The 20,127-nt window shown below is 35.6% G+C and overlaps 1 long non-coding RNA gene across 1 annotated transcript; it reads right to left on the reverse strand.

The window, feature by feature from the left end:
* Positions 1–4,216: 4,216 nt before the first annotated feature.
* LOC139045176 (uncharacterized) lies at positions 4,217–19,459 on the reverse strand. The gene is made up of 3 exons (XR_011503064.1): positions 19,342–19,459; positions 16,204–16,349; positions 4,217–4,281 (listed from the first exon to the last, which is right to left on the reverse strand). It is a non-coding gene; the product is annotated as an uncharacterized lncRNA (long non-coding RNA).
* Between the last annotated feature and the right edge of the window lie 668 nt (positions 19,460–20,127).

A 20,127-nucleotide genomic window follows, 5' to 3' on the forward strand; every position in this document is an offset into this window, starting at 1 on the left:
AAACTGTAACAAGAGAAAAGAAGGACATTACATGATGATAAAGCGAACAATCCAACAAGAGGATATACCACTTGTGAATGTCTATGCCCCCAACATAGGAACACATAATACATAAAGCAAATATTAACAGACATAAAAGGAGAAATTGAGGGTAACGCAATAATAGTAGGAGGCCTTAACACTCCAGTTATATCAATGGATAGATCACCCAGACAGAAAATCAAGAAGGAAATATTGGCCTTAAATAATGCTTTAGACAAGATGGGCTTAATAGATATATCCGAACATTCCATCCAAACACAAGAGAATACACATTCTTTTTGAATGCACATGGAATATTCTACAGGATAGATCGTATACTAGGCCACAAAACAAGTCTCAATAAGTTTAAAAAGATTGAAATCATATCAAGAATCTTTTCTAGCAACAACAGTATAAAACTAGAAATCAACTACAAGGGGAAAACCGGAAAAGTTACAAATATGTGGAGATTAAACAAAATTCTACTGAACAGCTAGCTATTGGATCAATGAAAAACTCAAAAGAAAAGTAAAAAATACCTGGAGAGAAATGAAAATGAAAATACAACATACCAAAACCAATGGAATACAGCAAAAGTGGTACTTAGAGAGAAGTTTACAGCAATACAGGCCTACGTAAAGAAAGAAGAAAAATATCAAATAAACAATGTAACATTGCACATAAAGGAACTGGAAAAAAGAACAGAGCCCCAAATCACTAGAAAAGGAAATAGTAAAAATCAGAGCAGAAATAAATGAAATAGATGCTAAAAGGAAAAATAGAGAACATCAATGAAACTAAGAACTGGTTCTTTGAAAAGGTTAAAAATAATGACAAATCTTTAGCTAGGCTCACCATGAAAAAAGAGAGGAAGTTCAAATAAGTAAAATTATAAATGAAAGAGGAGACATTAAAATGCATGCCACAGAAATACAAAGGGTTATAAAAGAATACTATGAAAAATTATACACCAACAAATTAGATAACCTAGAAGAAATGGACAAATTCTTAGGATCATGCAACCATCCAAAACTGAATCAAAAAGAGAGAATTTGAATAGACAAATCACTAGTAAGGAGATCAAAACAATAATCAAAAACTTCCCAGGAAACAAACATCCAGGAGCAGACAGCTTCCCTGGTGAATTCTATCAATCAAAGAAGATTTAATTCCCATACTTCTCAAAATCTTCCAAAATTGAAGAGGAGGGGATGCTTCCTAATTCATTTTACACGGCCAACAGTACCCTGATAACAAAAGCAGACAAGAATAACAACAAAAAATAAAATTACTTTTAAGCCAGTATTGCTGATGAAGATAAATGTAAATATACTCAACAAAATATTAGCAAATTGAATACAATACATTAAAAAGATCATACACCACAATCAAGTGGCACTTATTGTTGGGATGCAAGGATGGCTCAACATCTGCAAATCAATCAACGTGATACACGACGTAAACGGAATGAAGAATAAAAATCACACAATCCTCTTAATAGATGCAGAGAAAGCATTCAACAAGATTCATTATCCATTGATAATAAAAATGCTAAATAAAATGGATATAGAAGGAAAGTACCTTGACATAATAAAGGCCATATGTGATGAACCCACAGCTAACATCATACTCTACAGTGGAAAACTGACAGCTATCCCTCTAATAACAAAAACAAGACAAGGATGCCCACTTTCACTACTCTTATTCAACACAGTATTGGAAGTCCCAGCCAGAGCAATCAGAAAAACAAAAGTAAAACGGGTCCAAATTGGTAAGAAAGAAGTAAAACTGTCACTATCTGTGGATGACATGATTTTATATAAGTATAACGCTAAAGAATCCACTAAAAAACTATTAGAAATAATGAATACAATAAAGTGGCAGGATACAAAATCAACATAAAAAATCAGTTGTATTTCTATTCACTAACAACAAACTAGCAGAAAGAGAAATCAAGAAAACAATCCTATTTTCACTTGCAACAAAAAGAAAAGAATACCTAGGAATACATTTAACCGAGGAGATAAAATAGCTGTACACTAAAAACTATAAGACATTATTGAAAGAATTGAAGAAGGCACAAAGAAATGGAAAGGCATTTCATGTTTAGGTATTGGAAGAACTATCATAGTTAAAATGTTCATACCTCCTAAAGCAATCTACAGGTTCAGTGCAATCTCTATCAAAGTCCCAATGACATTTTTCACATAAATAGAGCGAAGAATCTTAAAATTTCTATGGAACAACAAAAGACCCTGAATAGACAAAGCAATCCTGAGACAACAGAACAAAGCTGGAGGCGTCACACTCCCTGATTTCAACGTATGCTACAAAGATGTAGTAATCAAAACAGCATGATACCACTACAAAAAACAGACACGCAGGTAAATAGAACAAAATAGAGAGTACAGAAATAAAACTACACATCTCTGGACAGCTAACTTTCAACAAGGAAGCCAGGAACACAAAATGGCAAAAGGAAAGTATCTTCAATAAACGGTGTTGGAAAAACTTAATAGCCACATGAAAAGAATGAAAGTAGACCATTATCTTGCACCATACACAAAAGTTAACTCAAAATGGCTTAAAGACTTGAATGTAAGACCTGTAGCCATGTAACTCCTAGAAGAAAATATAAGCAATATGTTCTTTTGATATTGGTCTTGGCACTATCTTTTTGAATATGTCTCCTCAAGCAAAGGAAACAAAAGAAGAAATGAACAGATGGGACTACATCAAACTAAAAAGCTTCTACATGGGAAAAGAAACTAGCAACAAAACAAAAAGATAGCCTACCAATTAGGAGAGGATGTTTTCACACCATATATCTGATAAGGGGTTAGTATCCAAAATACATAGAACTCATAAACTCGATGACAAAGAAACAACTCACTTAAAAACCGTGCGAAGGACCTGAACAGACATTTTTCCAAAGAAGATACACAGAGGGCAAACAGGCACATGAAAATCTTCAACATCACCAATTATTATGGAAATGTGAATCAATGAGACTCGCAATGAGATATCACCTCATGCCCATCAGAATGGCTATTATTAACAGGACAAGAAATACGTTTTGAGGAGGATGTGGAGAAAAGGGAACTCTCATATACTGCTGGTGGGAATTTAAACTGGTGCAGCCACTATGGAAAAGAGTATGGAGATTCCTCAGAAAATTAAAAATAAAACTACCATATGACCCAGCTATTCCACTTTTGGGTATTTATCCAAAGAACATGAAAATATGAATGTGTAAAGATATATGCACCCCTCTGTTCATTGCAGCATTAGTCACAATAGCTAAGACTTGGAAACAACCTTAGTGCTCATTAATGGATGGACAGATAAAGATGTGGTATATATGTATACAATGGGATAATGCTCAGCAACAAAAAAAAAAATGAAATCTTGCCATTTGTGACAACATGGATACACCTTGAGGGTATTATGCTAAGTGAATTAAGTCAGATGGAGAAGGTCTAAAACCATGTGATTTCACTCATATGTGGAAGATAAAACAACAAACACATAGATACAGAGAACAGTTTGGTGGTTACTAGAGGGAAGGGGGAAGGAGGAGGGCAAAAGAGGTAAAGGGGCACATTCAAACAGTAACAGATGAAAACTAGACTTTTGGTGGTGAACATGAGGTAGTCTATACACAAGTCAAAATATAATGATGTACATCTGAAATTTATATACTATTATAAACCAATGTTACTTCATTAAAAATTAAATCAAAAAATCAAAAGGAATGAAGGAGATCTGAATACACTGATATGGGAAAGATTTGAGAGAAAAAATATTGTATAGAGCAGGTTTTATATTATTGTATTTGTATAAATACAATTTATATTAAATGGATATATATTATGGTGACATTCTTTTTTATGAACAGATAGGAAAGAATTGTTTATAATTCTTACCTTTGGAAAAGTAACTTGGGGTTTGAATTAAGCGGATGGTGGGAGGGAGACATAGGCATGCTATTGCATCTCTTATTTTTTGAGTATTTTGCTCATGCAAAAGTAAAAGTTCAAAGTTAAAAATACTCTATGTACTTAAATTATATACATTTTCCAAAATTCACTTTGAAATAAAAGTGATATATACTAGATACTAAGTAAACAGCACATATTGAGAAACTTCCCTTTGCTACCAACTTAAATGGATGATTTAATAGTTAAATACTTACCTATGGATTACTTGTTTGACAGCTTCAGCTCTCTAAAACATGAATTCTGTAGGCACGGGACACACCTGAGTTGAGGTAGAAAAATGCGTCAAGGAAGAAGCCTTAAATTGAATTGGATGTGAGAACGAATCTTTTATTTACTTTGTTTGGATCTTTTGATCCAGAAAGTGCTGAAATGTACTTTTACTTCTACATAGACATGATCAAGATGGAAAAAAAGGAGGGATGGAAAGCAACAAAGAATACTATGGAAAATGAGGAAAAGAGAGCTAACAGATTGCACACAGCTCCTTTGAAAGCAGTGGCAGCAGAAACATAACCATTTCCTTATTTAGACCTTACTGGATTTTAAGTGTAAGTAAGTTTATTAAGAAACAGTAACAGTATTATAAATTCTAAATTGTAGCAGGAGTTCAATCCAACAAATGGCTGAATATTATCTATCACATGGCATGATATTCTCTAAAAGCCAGATTAAGAAAGGACAGATTTTTTTTTCTCTTTTGCTCTGTTTTCTTATGGAAATCACTAATGCTCTCTGATATATATTAAATTTCATGACTTAAAGTTACTGTGATGCATCGCGGCAACCTCTGCTAATTGTCATGAACTGGGAAGAAGAGGCTGTTTTTATTCATAGTGGAAGAAAGTTACCATCAAAGAATTTAAGTTTTGGATGTTCCCTATGCGCATAGGTACGTTAATAGGTCTTTTTGAACCTATATCGTCTGTAAGACATGTTTGTTCTTTTCTAACTGATAGAAAGAATCTATTTACTAGGCTTCTTCTATAGCTCCATTTTTGAGGTTGATGATAAAAGAACAATTGGGGTGTTCATCTGTCCATATCCCACGCAGCAGGTGACCCACCGCCAGGGACCACCGCTCCAGCAGGGATGCTTGTACCCAGCTAGGTGTGTTTGTATTTTGTGTTACTTCCTTGGGGATGGATGGAGGAAGAAATCTGACCTTTTGTTCAGGCAATGATACCAGCATTAGGAGTCCCAGCTTAATATCAAAGTCAACTTGAGGGTAATGTATACAAGTAATAACACTTTAATTTGTGACTCTGATGAACCCTGGGGTAATGAACAAGGAAATGATGCTGCCTAAGAGAAGAGTGAATCAGGAAACTAGTGTTGATGAGTTGTTCCAAGCACTGGTCTCTGGCCCTGCTTCTGAGGTTTTATGCATATATAACTGAAGGAGGCCTGTTACACTTTTAGTTCTTAAGAGTTTTTTCAGTTAATGTAGCAACCTATATATTACATCTTGTGGACAGTAGATAATCACTCAAGCTCTCTGCTTTACTGAATCTTTTCAGACAGACCTGCAGGACTTCCCAACTTTAGTACTGGACAACCAGAACTTGGTATCTATAAAGAGACCTTGAAGTCCTAGCATTTCAAGTTACAACTTAAGAAAGTGAGATAAGAGTGTTTATGTGACTTGCCTAAATATCAGTGGTGTGTGTCGTCAATCTGCACTAGACTCAAAAGGATGCGTGACCTTTGCAGCTCTGCTAGGTACCTAGATGGGCAGAATGAAAGTCCTTTATTTCTTTCTCATTGTAAATTAATTTCTCCAGTCTAGGCCAGAGGATCTGAGAGCAGAATCACACTCTTCACTAGCGTAGTAGACTAGCCCGTCAAATATTGCCGTCTGTTGCCATGTGGTGCACTGTGGAGCTGACACAAAATTAGCCTTTGAAGAAAGGGCATGTAATTGCATCAGTGTGCCATGAAATCCATTTAAATCTGGCAAATGTACTGCAATTCTTTGTTAGCAATTATAAATTCACAGTGGTAGGTGATAGGAACAGAGACAGAAATGGGATGTCAGGAAAAATGAGGATCACTTGCTGGCAACTGTCTGTTCAGTTGTCAAAAAATTAAACAGTTTGACTTTCATTGTGGTATTAGTGCTACTGCTGAGAAACTACCAGTTAATTTTTATACCCTCTGCCGTCCCTACCTTTGTTCTCATCAAGCAAACAGATTTAGTTTCCAATACACAGAGTGATGCCATAAAGAAAAAGGGTGTTTCTCTAAAGGAAGATAAATAAAAAAGGAAATATTTCTTTCTAAGATTATAGCATTTTAAACTACACCAACAGGAACATAATTAGGAGAGTAAAAGTAGGGGATTTTTTCAAACCTAAATGTAACTGTCCAGTATACTCCTAGTGTGTTATTCTTGTTGGAAATTATGGAATTCTCATAAAGGCTTTGGCAGGGCACATATGTGCAGAGCTCCCAAGTTGTTGAAAGTGAAAATCATAAGGCTAATACAATGAAAATATTTAGTTTTATGCCGCATTTAATTCATAAACAGCATTTTGTTTGGGGTTTTTTTGGTGACAAAGATTGGTCCTGAGTTATCATCCATTGTCAATCTTCCTCTTTTTGCTTGAGGAAGATTGGCCCTGAGCTAACATCTGTGCCAGTCTTCCTCTATTTTGTATGTGGGATGACACCACAGCATGGCTTGATGAGCAGTGTGTAGGTCTGCACCTGGGATCCAAACCCATAAACCCTGGGCCACCGAAGCAGAGAGTGCAAACCTAACCACCACTGGGCCAGACCTGCATTCTTGTTTTTTAAAGTCAAATATTGGGATGCAGTCAAAATACATGTCTCAAAAACATGGATCATTTTGCCCCTCCTGACATGGACAAATCCCATGATTGCTACTCAAGCGGGTAGTGGCAAGTGAGTTTAACAGGTGAGGTAACATAATACACTTTATGCAAATCTCCCAAACACATTTTAAAGGCCAACTATTTTATATGTAAATATAATTCATAGTGCAAAACCTAGGGAGTACAAGAGAAAAGTTCTTCAACATCATTTTGTTTTCTCTTTTTTTCCTCACCCCTAACTCTTCAACAGCTCTCTGACTTTCCTAAGCACCTTGAGGCAGTGCCCACTCTTCCTCCAAACGCCTCCCTCAGAAATACATCACTATCTAAAATCACCTTGACTTATTCTGTGCCACTGCAAATATCCAACCCTTGTTCTTTTTTTTAATTTCCTATTTCAAAATGCCTCCTCCTTTCCAGTTCTCTCTCTACATATTTTTCCATATTTCTTCCTCAAGAATCTGCAGATGATGGCGATAATTGCTAAATGAATAATATATGGAGTCAAATGTGATTAGGTAAAATGCCAGTCTTATTTTTATTGCAAATCAGCAGCTTAAATTATATTGAAATAGACCATTTTCTTATTTCCAGATTTGGAGAAAGTGCATATTTATTTGGAACTCTAATGAGAAAATGAGAGTTAGATATCTTATTATCGAATTTTGAGAATACATTAAAACTAAATTAGGTATTTTCTCAGTATAGTGACATCATATTTCAAATTATACACCTGTGGGACTCGAGTTGATCATTGAGCTTACATATAAACATTCTTTTGTAGAATTTTTAGTAATCTTAATAGCAATCCATGATGATGAATTAAAGCTCATGGTGAACTGAACAGCAGGATGAGCTCATTAATCAATTCAGTACAGTGTCTGTTACGGGCAACTTTAGAATTATCTATTTCCTTCTCACATCTGGAAGAACCTAGTTGCCAAATGACTATTGATAAAATGTCATAGTGAAAAAATATCTGAAATTGAAGTATACCTGCTTTGATATAAAGTACTTGATTTATAGAAGAAGAGCAATATTTGCTATTACATTAATTCTCAAAGATACCAAACAGTCAGAATTTTACATGAAATTAGAATGAAGACTTGAAAACATCAGATGTTAATTCCCTCATTTTTAACTGCATAGTGGAGCTACAGCATAGGCACTGAATTAATCTGCTGATGACTCCCAAATCTGAATATTGAGCCTGGTTTTGCTTCCCAAATCTGTATCTTAAACACTGAATTCTCATCAGAACTCCAGCCTCATAGTCTGTCGATACCATCTCCACATGGACGTGTGCTAAGTATCTCAAATTTAACGTTACCAAAAGGAAACTCTTACGTTTAGTCCTCAAACCTGCTTCTGCCTCAGCCCTCCATTTCAGTAAGGATATCACAGTCCGCCGTACAGCTTAAAGCACAATCGTAAGTCTAACCTTGATCATACTCGTTTACTCACTTCTCACATCTAACCCATGAGCAAGTTATTAGACCCACCTTCAGTATACACCAATGCACTTCTTACCGTTCCCTCTGTTGTCACCCTAATTCAAGTCATCATGACTTCTTGGCAAGATCACGATAATAGTCAGTTTACTAGTCGTCCTGCTTTCCTTCTTGCTCTCCCCTTCCTTTTTCCACGGTACGATCTGAATAATGGCCTAAAAGTTAAATCAAATCATGCTAATCCCTGCTTAAAATTTCTTTTAGATTTTTCACTTAGGATGATTGTCGAAATCTTTATAGACTTAAAATCATGGCTCCTGCTAAACATTCAGACTTCAATTTGAATCACTCTCTCCTTTACTCATTTGTTCCAAAATTATTGAAATTCTTATGATTTCTTGACTATGACAAGTTTGTTTCCCAATTCTGGGTCTTTGCAAAAATTATTCTCTTTGATTAAAATATACTTCTGCTTGACTCTTAAGTCTGGCTCCTTCTAGCCATTCAGATCTCTGTTAAATGTCAGGTTATGTATCAGATTTCTTCCCTGGAATCTCAAACTATGGCAGCCACCAGATCATCTCTATCTCGTTACTCTATTTTAATTCTCTATATAGCACTTACCACTACCTGGGGATTCTTAAATGTTCATGTATTTTATTTCTACTGACTACCTCTCCCTACTGGAATATAAGCTCCATCAGAGCGCGAAAGTTATGTGTTTTGTTCACCCTGCTATTCTCAAGGTGTGTAATAGTGATTGGTGTATGTAGGCATTCTATAAGTATTTTCTAAATAAGTTGATAAATGAATTACATATTTTCAACTGCATAATTACCATGATGTGGTGAGTGTGGGCCAGGCAGGAAGCCATCTGGAAAAACACTAAAAATGTTGAATTTACATGCCAGCATGGTATTTTAGAAATTAGATTTATTTTGTATCCCATGTTTGGATTGGGTTGGAATATTTGCAACTTTACTTCATCCTTTTTGATTATAAAACTTTAACATAACAGCAGTTAGTGCATCCATATATGGTCATGTAAAGCATATTATATTCCATACAATGATTTAAGTGCTTTACATGTTAACTCATGTAACCTTTATAATACCTTAATAATATAAATTTTATTTTATAGATGAGGAAACTAAGGCACAGGAAGATTACACAACTACCAAAGATTATATGACTAGTAGGTAGCAGAGTTGGGAGTCAAACCTAGCAGCCCAGATTGTCTTTGGTCATAACCACTAAACGATATTGCCTCTTGAAATGCAACTTAATTCATTCAGTCAATATTCAACAATTGTCTATTGATAGCTTACTATGCTAATGGCAAAGTATTAAATATTTTAGGTAGAATGACAAATATTACAGTTATACTCTTCAGGAAACTTTTATTTTGACAGGCTAGCATAAAAGTTAACATTTAGGGGCTGGCCCCGTGGCCGAGTGGTTAAGTTCGCGCACTCCGCTACAGGCGGCCCAGTGTTTCGTTGGTTCGAATCCTGGGCGCAGACATGGCACTGCTCATCAAACCACACTGAGGCAGCGTCCCACATGCCACAACTAGAAGGACCCACAACGAAAAATACACAACTATGTACTGGGGGGCTTTGGGGAGAAAAAGGAAAAAAATAAAATCTTTAAAAAAAAAAAAAGTTAACATTTAGTGAAGTGTCAATTATAACGAGTATGGAAAATATTTGATAAATAAAAGTAGCAAGGGCTAAAGTAAACTCATAAAAACACCTAGGAAGGGTATCTGACATATATTGAGGAAAGAAATTTGTCAGCTAAGGGATTCTGGAGGAGCTTATGTTTAAGCTAAATCCAAAAGCATCAGTAGAAGTTACCTAGGAAAAGAATAAGCATGTTTACAGCAGAAGAACAAAGCAGATAGTAAAGTCTAAAGTCAAGGTCTAACCTAGCATATATTTTGTGTTACAGGGTTACACTGACATATTAAAATTCTCAGCGTAACTGGCTCTCTCTTGCCGGCTGTCAGTAACATGCGTTCTCATGTGCATCAGTTTTCTAATTCCCACATTCAGTGGCCTTCCTGACCTACTGATTACAAAGTCAACCATAGGTCATTGCCACAGAACTAATTTTTCTCATCCTATACCAGAGAAGAAATGAAGGATGTGAAAATGACCTAAATAAGGAATTTAAAAACTTGTGCAAATAAAAAACTTTAAAATACTTAAATAATAGAATGAATTCTGAAATGCTACAAAACATAAACATCATTATTTTTAAAGGAATTGTTTATGAGAAACATTTTTATGATTAACAGTGACCAATAAAATGATAGTTAATATGTTTAAGGTAATTTTAATTAAGGTGGGTTGCAGTAGCTCCTCCCCCAAAGAACCTTAAACTATTTCTTAACAATTATAATAACCAATGTTGAAAGAATAAATATCAAATAATCCATAGACTTGAATTTCTATTTGTTTTTTTAAAAAAAATTTAGTCAGTAATATCTGAGGATTATGACTCTATAACATCATTCCTAGAAAAAGTAATTCTACCCATCCCAAATTGTCTTTGTGTGTGTGTGGGTGCGCGTGTGTGTTCTTTTCCTTTGCAGAACACTTTTGGAGTCAAGAGAGGTAGATAGATTCAAAATGTTTACTTGTATCCCTGTCATCTCAAAGGAACTCTCAATGGCTACATTAATCAAATAAGAGAAAAATAAAGATGATATTGGAATAAATTCTATCATCAGATTTCAGGAAATCATTAGAATATTAAAGACTCTAATGTAACGAAAATCTTTAGAAAATGTAATTTCTTTATTCTATGTTAGCTTATTTTTTATACGTTACTATGTGGCTGAAGAAGAAAATGGAGCGCTTCATCTCTCTACTACTTATTGGTTCATTTCTTTTCAAGATATGAGGATCTATCTCATGATTAATTGTACAACTTTTCAGTAGCAGTAGTTGTTGCTAAAGAACATTCCATCAGAAACTTCAGAGAAAATTTAAAGACATTCATCAAAGTTCCCATTTGGAGTCTAAAGAAACAATAAAGTAGATATTGACTTCTCTTGAGGGATGGAGCATGATTTATTGATCCAAAAGTAGAGTCAATATTTACCGTCAGTGAAAATAATTCTTGATGGTCAATTAAATGTAAAATTTAATACATTATTTCTAATTAGAAATATCTTGAAATCCATTAAATGATGACACTGTTTAAATAGCTTCTATATTTTTCAATTTATAAAAATATATGTACATTATAAGAAATTCTGTAACATATGGAACATTAAAAGTAGCAAAATCACGAATAATGTCCCATTCAAACAAAACACAATTGTTAACATTTTGGTATATTTTATACCAGTCATTTTCCTATAAAATATTTGGATGTGTTTATAAATGTAAAGTTTGATTTCAAATAGTATAAAAATAAAATATGTAGTTTGTGTTGTTCTTCTCAAATATGCATTCCTGCTTCCTGTAAAAGGATTATACATCCCCGCCTATTGACCTGTGACTTGCTAAACCTTATGTGCGATGAGTGTACATCTCCAATCCATTGGCATCCTGTTTGTCCATGAAAATTGCTTTGGTCAGTGGTCATGGGGCATACACACACTATCACAACCAAGCTGTAAGACCATTACATCTTTCCACGAGCTCTCTGCTGTTTCCTCTTTGTCACAACACCAACATATGTCATATAGGGGCTTCTCTTTCCAGAGTTAGAAGGTGTATAGGAGAGGGAGGCATCACCTCCTCACAGACGCTGACGTGTAATGTGTGCAAGAAGCAAATATTTATTGTTTTATACACTGAGATTTTGGGCTATTGTTACTGTGCAAAGGTGAAAAATACACTCAAATGTATTAATAAATATACTGTTTTTAGACATAGCAAATTTTACTAATCATAAAGGAAATGATAAATTCTTCTACTTCAAAATTAAAATTGTTTATTAATCAAAAGACACCGTAAAGGAAGTGAAAATAAAAGCCACATTCTCAGAGAATATATTTTCCACATATGTAATTGAAAAAGAATAAGTAAATTCGAAAAATTTGCTGATATTATATATAATATATAATATTTATAATGTGTAAATAATTAAATTAATATAAAGATCAATAAGAAAAAAGATGGTATCAATTAGTCAATAGGAATGCTTACTCTTCAGGTTAGAGTGTATTAGCACAATCACTTAAGTAAACAAAGTGTTTCTATCTTTTCAAGTTGAAAGTGTACATATGGTATTATCAGAAAGTTCTCTCTATGTCCTAGAGAGCTTTGTCCTTCTGTGCTAGCAGACCGTGAGATAGCAGCACCATCCTTCGGAGAAAACACCTGGAACACTTCCAACTGTGCTTCAGTAGGAAAATGGGTAGTTAGGCTGTTGAGCAGTGCTACCAAACTATTATGCAGCTACATACAAAAGCGTAGACAAATCTTTGACATAATGATTAATGAAAAAACAGAAAGAAAGAAAAAGGAAAAGAAAAGGAAGGGAAAAGAAGCAACCTATGGACAATTACTTACAGGAGGATGCTTATTTATGAAGCTCATACACATATGCAAAAACACCACTTTTTTTAGGAATATGCATGTTTTATATATGATAAAAAACATTCAGGTAGGTATTTTCTGTAGGGGAAGGAGGCATATAATTGAAGTGTGGAGCACACAGATAGTGGGTTAATAGCAGTTCATACTATTATGTTTTGTAACTTACACAAGCATTATTGCCTCATTCTTAGCGCATCTCAATAAATTTTTATAAAATTTAACTCTTTTATCTCTATGGAAATATTAATAGTACCATGCTGAATATTTACTTATAATTTTTGTCACATTTGGAATTACTTCCTTAGGACAGAATACCCAAGAATGGACTTAGTGGATTTGAATATCTTATCATTTTTCATATACATTACCAAATATTTACTCAATAGTTGTGCCAATATTTTTCCTACCTAAAGTATATGATTTATGCATCAACATTGTATATTTTCATTTAACAGTATATTGTACTATTTAACTTATGAAAATCATATTCAACGTAAAATATTTACCTCTTTGCTTACTAGCAAGACTGATCATTTTCCATTTATAGTAAGTATTGGTTTCAGTTTCTTTATTATTAATTTATGTGAAGATTTTACAATGGAAATAACAAACTCTTAAAGTCATAGTGATTTCAAGCAACCTCCATATTGTTGCCTTTTATTTATTTTTATGTTTTTATTTTATTTTTATTTTTTACTTTTTTAAAGATTGGCACCTGAGCTAACAACTGTTGCCAAACTTTTTTTTCTTCCGAAATCCCCCCAGTATATGGTTGTACACTTTAGTTGTGGGTCCCTCTAGTTGTGGCATGTGGATGCCGCCTCAACATGGCCTAATGAGCTGTGCCATGTCTGTGCCCAGGATCCCAACCGGTGAAACCCTGGGCCGCCAAAGCAGAGCACGCAAGCTTAACCACTCGGGCATGGGGCGGGACCTATTTTATTTTTTTATTGAACCAATTCTGTGTTTTTTTTATTGAGTTAACACTGGTTTATAACATTATATAAATTTCAAGTATACATCGTTATATTTCAACTTCTATGTAGACTACCTTGTGTTCACCACCAAAAGTCTAGTTTTCATTGTCACTGTATACATGTCCCCCTTAACCCCATTTGCCCTCCTGCCATCCCCCTTCTCCTCTGGTAACCACCAATCTGTTCTCCAGATCTATATGTTTGTTTATCTTCCACATATGAGTGAAATCATACCGTATTTGTCTATCTCTGTCAGACTTATTTCACTTGGCATAATACCCTCCAGCTCCATCCATTCTGGCACTAATATACTTAACGGTATCTAGAATGGTGTATGTTTTCCAGTGGGTTTTTCCATTTACTTTGCCCAGATCCATCAGAAGAATCACTATGGCAGTTATAGCCTTATGAAATGTATTTTTTTAAATAATAAGAGTGAATGTTGAAATTGCTCCTTGATCCTTGGGCTACAGAATGAATGTTGTGTTAGTAGGCATGCAAACAACATTACTCTTGTAGATCTCCAGTGGAGCTCCTGAGTGACCAAGAGCACTGTCGGTGAGCAGCAATATTTTCAGAGGAAGCAGTAGCTCTCAACCGTGGGCTTACACTATTCACTAAACCAGATGGGCTGTCATCCAGGCTTTGTTGTTCCATTTATAGAGCACAGGAAGTGTAGATTTAGCAAAATTCTCAAGAGCCCTAGGGTTTTCAGAAAGATAAATGCGCATTGGCTTTAACTTAAAGTCATCATCTGCCTTAGCCCCTAACAAGAGTGTGAGCCTGTCCTTTGAAGCTTTGGAGCCAGGCACTGACTTCTCCTCTCTTGCTATGAAAGTCCTAGATGGCATCCTCTTCCAATAGAAGGCTGTTTCATCTACATTGAAAATCTGTTTTTTGTGTAGCCACCTTCATGAATTATCTTAGCTAGATCTTCTGGATAACTTTCTGGAGCTTCTCCATCAGCACTTGCTGCTTCACCTTGCACTTTTATGTTGTAGAGATGGTTTCTTTCCTTAAATCTCATGATCCAACCTCTGTTAGCTTCAGACTTTTCTTCTGCAGCTTCCTCACCTCTCTCAGCCTTCACAGAATTGAAGAGAGTTAGGGCCTTACTCTGGGTCAGTCTTTGGTTTAGCGAATGTTGTGGCTGGTTTGATCTTCTGTCCAGACCACTAGAACTTTTGGTATATCAGTAATAAGGCTGTTTTGGCTTCTTATCATTTGTGTATTCACTGCAGTCATACTTTTCATTTTCTTTAACAACTTTTCCTTTGCATTCATAATTTGGCTAACTGTTTGGCACAAGAGGCCTGGCTTTCAGCTTATCTAGGCTTCTGACATATCTTCCTCACTAAGCTTAATCATTTCTAGCTTTTGATTTAAAGTGAGAGACATGCAACTCTTCCTTTCACTTGCACACTTAGAGGCCATTGTAGGGTTATTAAGTGGCCTAATTTCAATATGGTGTCTCAGGGAATAGGAGGGCATGAGGAGAGGGAGAGAGAAGAGGAACAGCCCACCGGTGGAGCAGTCTGACCACACACAAGATTTATTGAGTAAGTTCACTGTCTTATACGGCCATGCTTCATGGCACTCCAAAACAATTACAATAGTAACATCACAGATCACTGATCACAGATCACCATGACAAATAGAATAATAATGAAAAAGTTTGAGATATTGTGAGAATTGTCAAAATGTGACACACAGACATGAAGTGAGAAAATGCTGCTAGGAAAATGGCACCAACAGACTTGTTCAACACGGGATTGCCACAAACCTTCAATTTGTAAAAAAGACAACTCCTGTGAAGTGCAATAAAGCAAAGTGTGATAAAACAAGGTATGCCTTCATTAGGAATTCAAACTGAAATGTAGACTATTTGGTAAAATTTCAAGAATAGTTATATTCAAATTATGCTCCATGGGAAACACAGCTGAGTCAAGAAAGAAGCAGGAGTCAGGGGTGAGGGGAGCAAAGGGGTGATGGTTCCATGTTGCATCTCTGTCAGAGCAGCACAGCTTCATCTTGGTTGTGCTTTGTGCCTCCAAATGAGACATGTAACCCTTTATTACAGTTCTATAATATTGTCCCTAAACAAAAGGAATGTTCAATAAATGCTAATTTTTCTTTCTAGAGTTTATAATATTCAATATTGACAATAATCAATATATGTGTATCTCAGGGAATACCTCTTCTCTCCGCCCCCCAAAATATACAGCAGGTTTGGGTCCAGGGTTAATACCATCTAAAAATGAAGTCCAAACTTTAATAAACAGATAGGGCATCTTATAGATTTCTGAGAGTCCTTCAAGGGTTCTCAGACTGCCAATGTACAAGGAATAAGGAAACCTTACCAATACAGAATAGATTTTCATGGTGGCATAACAAGAGTAAGTACCAAACGAGTTGTGAGCAGTCACCAGAGAAGCTTGTTCATGATGTTGACCAAGGCTCTCAGGTCAAAAGGGGCCCAGGCCATTTTCATGTTTCTTGAAAATCCCTGTATTGTAATAAAAGAGAAATGGCAATTTAGGATAACAAAAAATGGTGGTATGTTTTAAATACTTTCCATTAAGAAATTCCCATATTTCACACACACACATGCATGCACTACAGGGACTTTGTCAGTTAGAAGTCATTAGGCATAAATTTGAGGTCCTTTGAAAATGTAAGCTCTAGAATAAGTGTTCCACTCATCTTCCATAACAGATCCTGACTGAGGCTTTTCAGAAGGGGATATATCAGATCCCATCCTAACAGGGTCCACATTGTGCTGGGTTCTTGATTTATTTTCTTTATAATGCTTTTATTGTACTATCTTCTATTTTCAACTCATTTCATGGCTATTTTAAGGAAATATGGGTGAGGCAGTTCTCAACAGTTCCATTCATTTCACCTTTGACCTAGGCTCCTCTACTTTTGAAGAATGTATAATGGTATTCCATGAATTAAAAGAACCTTCTGTATGTTTTGGTTGTGATTCTTTCATTCACAAGGGCCCACATATCTCAGTGTATGAATTCTGAGGCATAGGTGACTCTCTATAAAAGATCCACTCTAAGCAAATCCAAATATTTTAGATTTTAGAAAGCATAATTTAAATACGGACACAGATAAAGATTATAGTTCATTTCTTTTCTTTTCTCCATTTTGGCCCCAAATTTCACAAAGATAGAGTTTACCTTTCACAGTGGAGCTCTTTTCCCTGGAGAGTTCTCCAGTTAGTTGACAGCAGGGTAAGGGCCTGAGCTAGTTTTTGTTTTTGTTTTTGTTTTTGTCTTTTTTTTTTTTTTTTGGTGAGGAAGATTGGCCCTGAGCTAACATCTGTGCCAATCTTCCTCTATTTTGTATGTCACAGGCTGCCACAGCATGGCCTGATGAGTGGTGTGTAAGTCCATGCCTAAGATCCAAACCCTGGGGCTGTGGAAGCAGAGTGCATGAACTTAACCTCTATGCTGCTCAGCTGGCCCCCTGAGCTGGGTTTTTTATTGACAATCTGCATCCTTCTCATCCCCTTATTTGTAAGCCTTTTTCAGTATCATAGGGGCTCGAAGACAAGGAACTGTTTTCCTTAGACTCACTTGCCTTTAGTGCTCTGGGTGCAATTTACCTTCTGCTAATGCCCAGCACTCACACAAGATTTGGAAAATAAAAAAGGAGAAAGAGGACATTCTTCCTCTAGCAACAGCAATGGATAATGCTTGTTGCAGGCTTCAGCTGACAAGAGTTTTTGTATGGCTAACTAGACTCTAAGTTTGAGTTTTTGTCACCAAGCGCAAGGCTGCTGGTTAGCTGTGACTTTCGTGGTGGATTTTTGAACATCTCTGAAGTCTGTGTCGCAGAAACACATTCTTCACCTCTCCAACACAGTTTCTATGATATGTCTTAAAGCCCTTCTGACATCCCCTTTATTTTCACAATTCCAGCCTTTCCAACAATTTTGTAAATGCCTGATTTCCATTAGTGAGTTCTTCTGTGCCTGAAATACCAAAAACAGTTTCTATTGTCCTAAAATGAACACTGACTAGTGCAACTCCTTCCTAGCATGGATCGTTATTGGGCGCTAACTCTGTGCCAGGCACTGCTCTAAATGCTTTAAATATAGTAAAATATTTGGTCCTAGCAACAAGCCAACAATGTAGGCAATACTATTATTCCCATTTAAAAATATAAGGAAGTTGAGGCACAGAAATCTTTAGCAACTTTTTTCCTGATCACGCAGCAAGTAAATGGTGGAACCTGCAATCAAACCCAGGTGGTCTGGTGAAAGAGCCTGTGCTTTTAATTACTGTGCATCTCTGTCTCACTCAGAGAACATATACGGTGTTTATCCAAGTTACCTAAGGGGGATGTTAGACACATGTCACATATGTAGGTGTTTGTCAATGTCCCTTGTGCCAGTTGCTCTGGAGCACAGTGCTCGCTGCAATCCCAAGTGTCATGCTGGTCTTCTTTCCTAGCAATTCGATCAAGACTTACACTAAGTCAATCTTACTCTGACCCCTATAACAGAGGAGAAGTATTATTTCTTATGTATTGTCAGGTAATTGAAAATAGTGTGATAATAATTTTAAAATTTCATATAAAAATTAAACTTCATAGTTTTGTTACTGAATAACTATTTAAGTCACAAGCGATTTCAATGAGGAAATGCCATACTATTATAAAAATTTGCTTTATAAAATTATTGCAAATAATAGGTACTCAGATATTTATTGAATAAATGATTTTAAGAGGATTACTAATAGCAAAAATACAAACTTTTATTATTTTTGAAACAAAAAAATGTTTTCTTTCAACTTGATTTGAATGTATTCCCTAACCAAAATGGCAGGATTTATTCTTCTCAGCTGCCCTGAGATTCATTTTATTGTTTTGTTGTTAAACACCAGTATTATTCTTTAATAGTTATTACTTAATTTCTTTGAACACTCTGATTGCAAAGTATGTATTTTTAGCATCTCACTTTTCAAGAATTCTTCAGGCTGTGAGAAATATTCTAATTAAAAAATCATTTGCACATATAATTTTTCATGCCAGAGGTACTTTTAATTACGGTTATATCCATTATCATATTTATTTTATATCTTCCAAAATATATCCATTGCAGATTTTGACCCGTTTTGCGTTTTTAACTTCTATTGCTTTTGATTTTCTTTTGACTATGTCTTTTTCACATCACCCAGATCTCCTGCCCAAATGCAGTTGTGCCAGCTAATGGCAGACTTGCCTTGTTCCACTGGTTCCATAGGTTGCAAGCGAAAGCTAGTTACTGTGGACAGTACTTTGCAACTCCTTAGGTTGCAAATTAAATGGTCCATAAATTCCTTTGTTTTACAGGGCTAATCTATGACTTCAAAATCCCTTATTAGACAGTGTGTGTTTCTTCAACATGCCCCAATTTGGATTTATCTCCAAGTAAAGGAGAAAGAACTAGTCATTTATTCATAGATGGGTGAGTCCCCCCACCTCCGCTTTATTTTGTCACTTACCTCCATAAAAGCAGAGGCATAGCACATCGGTTTGTCAGTGTCCTTCTCAGGTGTACAGTGTATTGGTGTGACACAATAGCTGCAAAGCCCCAGACTGTGGAGAGTGGATGCAGTGGTGATGAGGGAGTCAGTTGATGTTACTTATAGGGAGTGTTATGGAGTCCTTGAATTTTGTGTCATGTGGTATATTTTAGAGGTCACGTTAAACTTGAGAGCTGCCGAGAAAGCCAGCAGTTTACATAATTCTTCATAGTGTCACAGAAAGAGAGAGAATGAGCAAGGAAGTATACAGTATACAGAGGGCTAGGAGAGAATAGTCTATTTGATATCTGTGTGATAAAAAGGGAGAAAGTAAAACCTACAGCAATACTGTAGACTGTCACTAGCTTTAAACATTGACCAATTACAGGCATAATCTGAAAATAGAATGCAATTTGTAATAAATTCTTGCAGCAGACAGCACAAACGCTGATTGGAGAAAAAGACATGAAAGGAATAGGGCTAGGGACATTTCCTCAGTGCTATCTGTAAGTGTAAAGGGCTTGGAAGGTAATAGAGAACCACATGGAGATTGTTTCTAATATGTTTGTATATAATTATGCTAAATGAACTCTTTATTCAAGTTATGCCTTTATTCCATTATGGTTCAATGATTCTCAACTAATCTTTTATTATAAAGTACTTAGCTAAAGAAAATCTTCACACAATTTATGCACAGGCATCTGAATGTGATAACTACCAATCAATAGTTGATTTCTGCAATTCGTTTCCCGGGATGGACCGGAC

This window comes from Equus asinus, chromosome 4 (genome assembly GCF_041296235.1).
Source record: "Equus asinus isolate D_3611 breed Donkey chromosome 4, EquAss-T2T_v2, whole genome shotgun sequence".
Classification (NCBI taxonomy): Eukaryota; Metazoa; Chordata; class Mammalia; order Perissodactyla; family Equidae; genus Equus; species Equus asinus.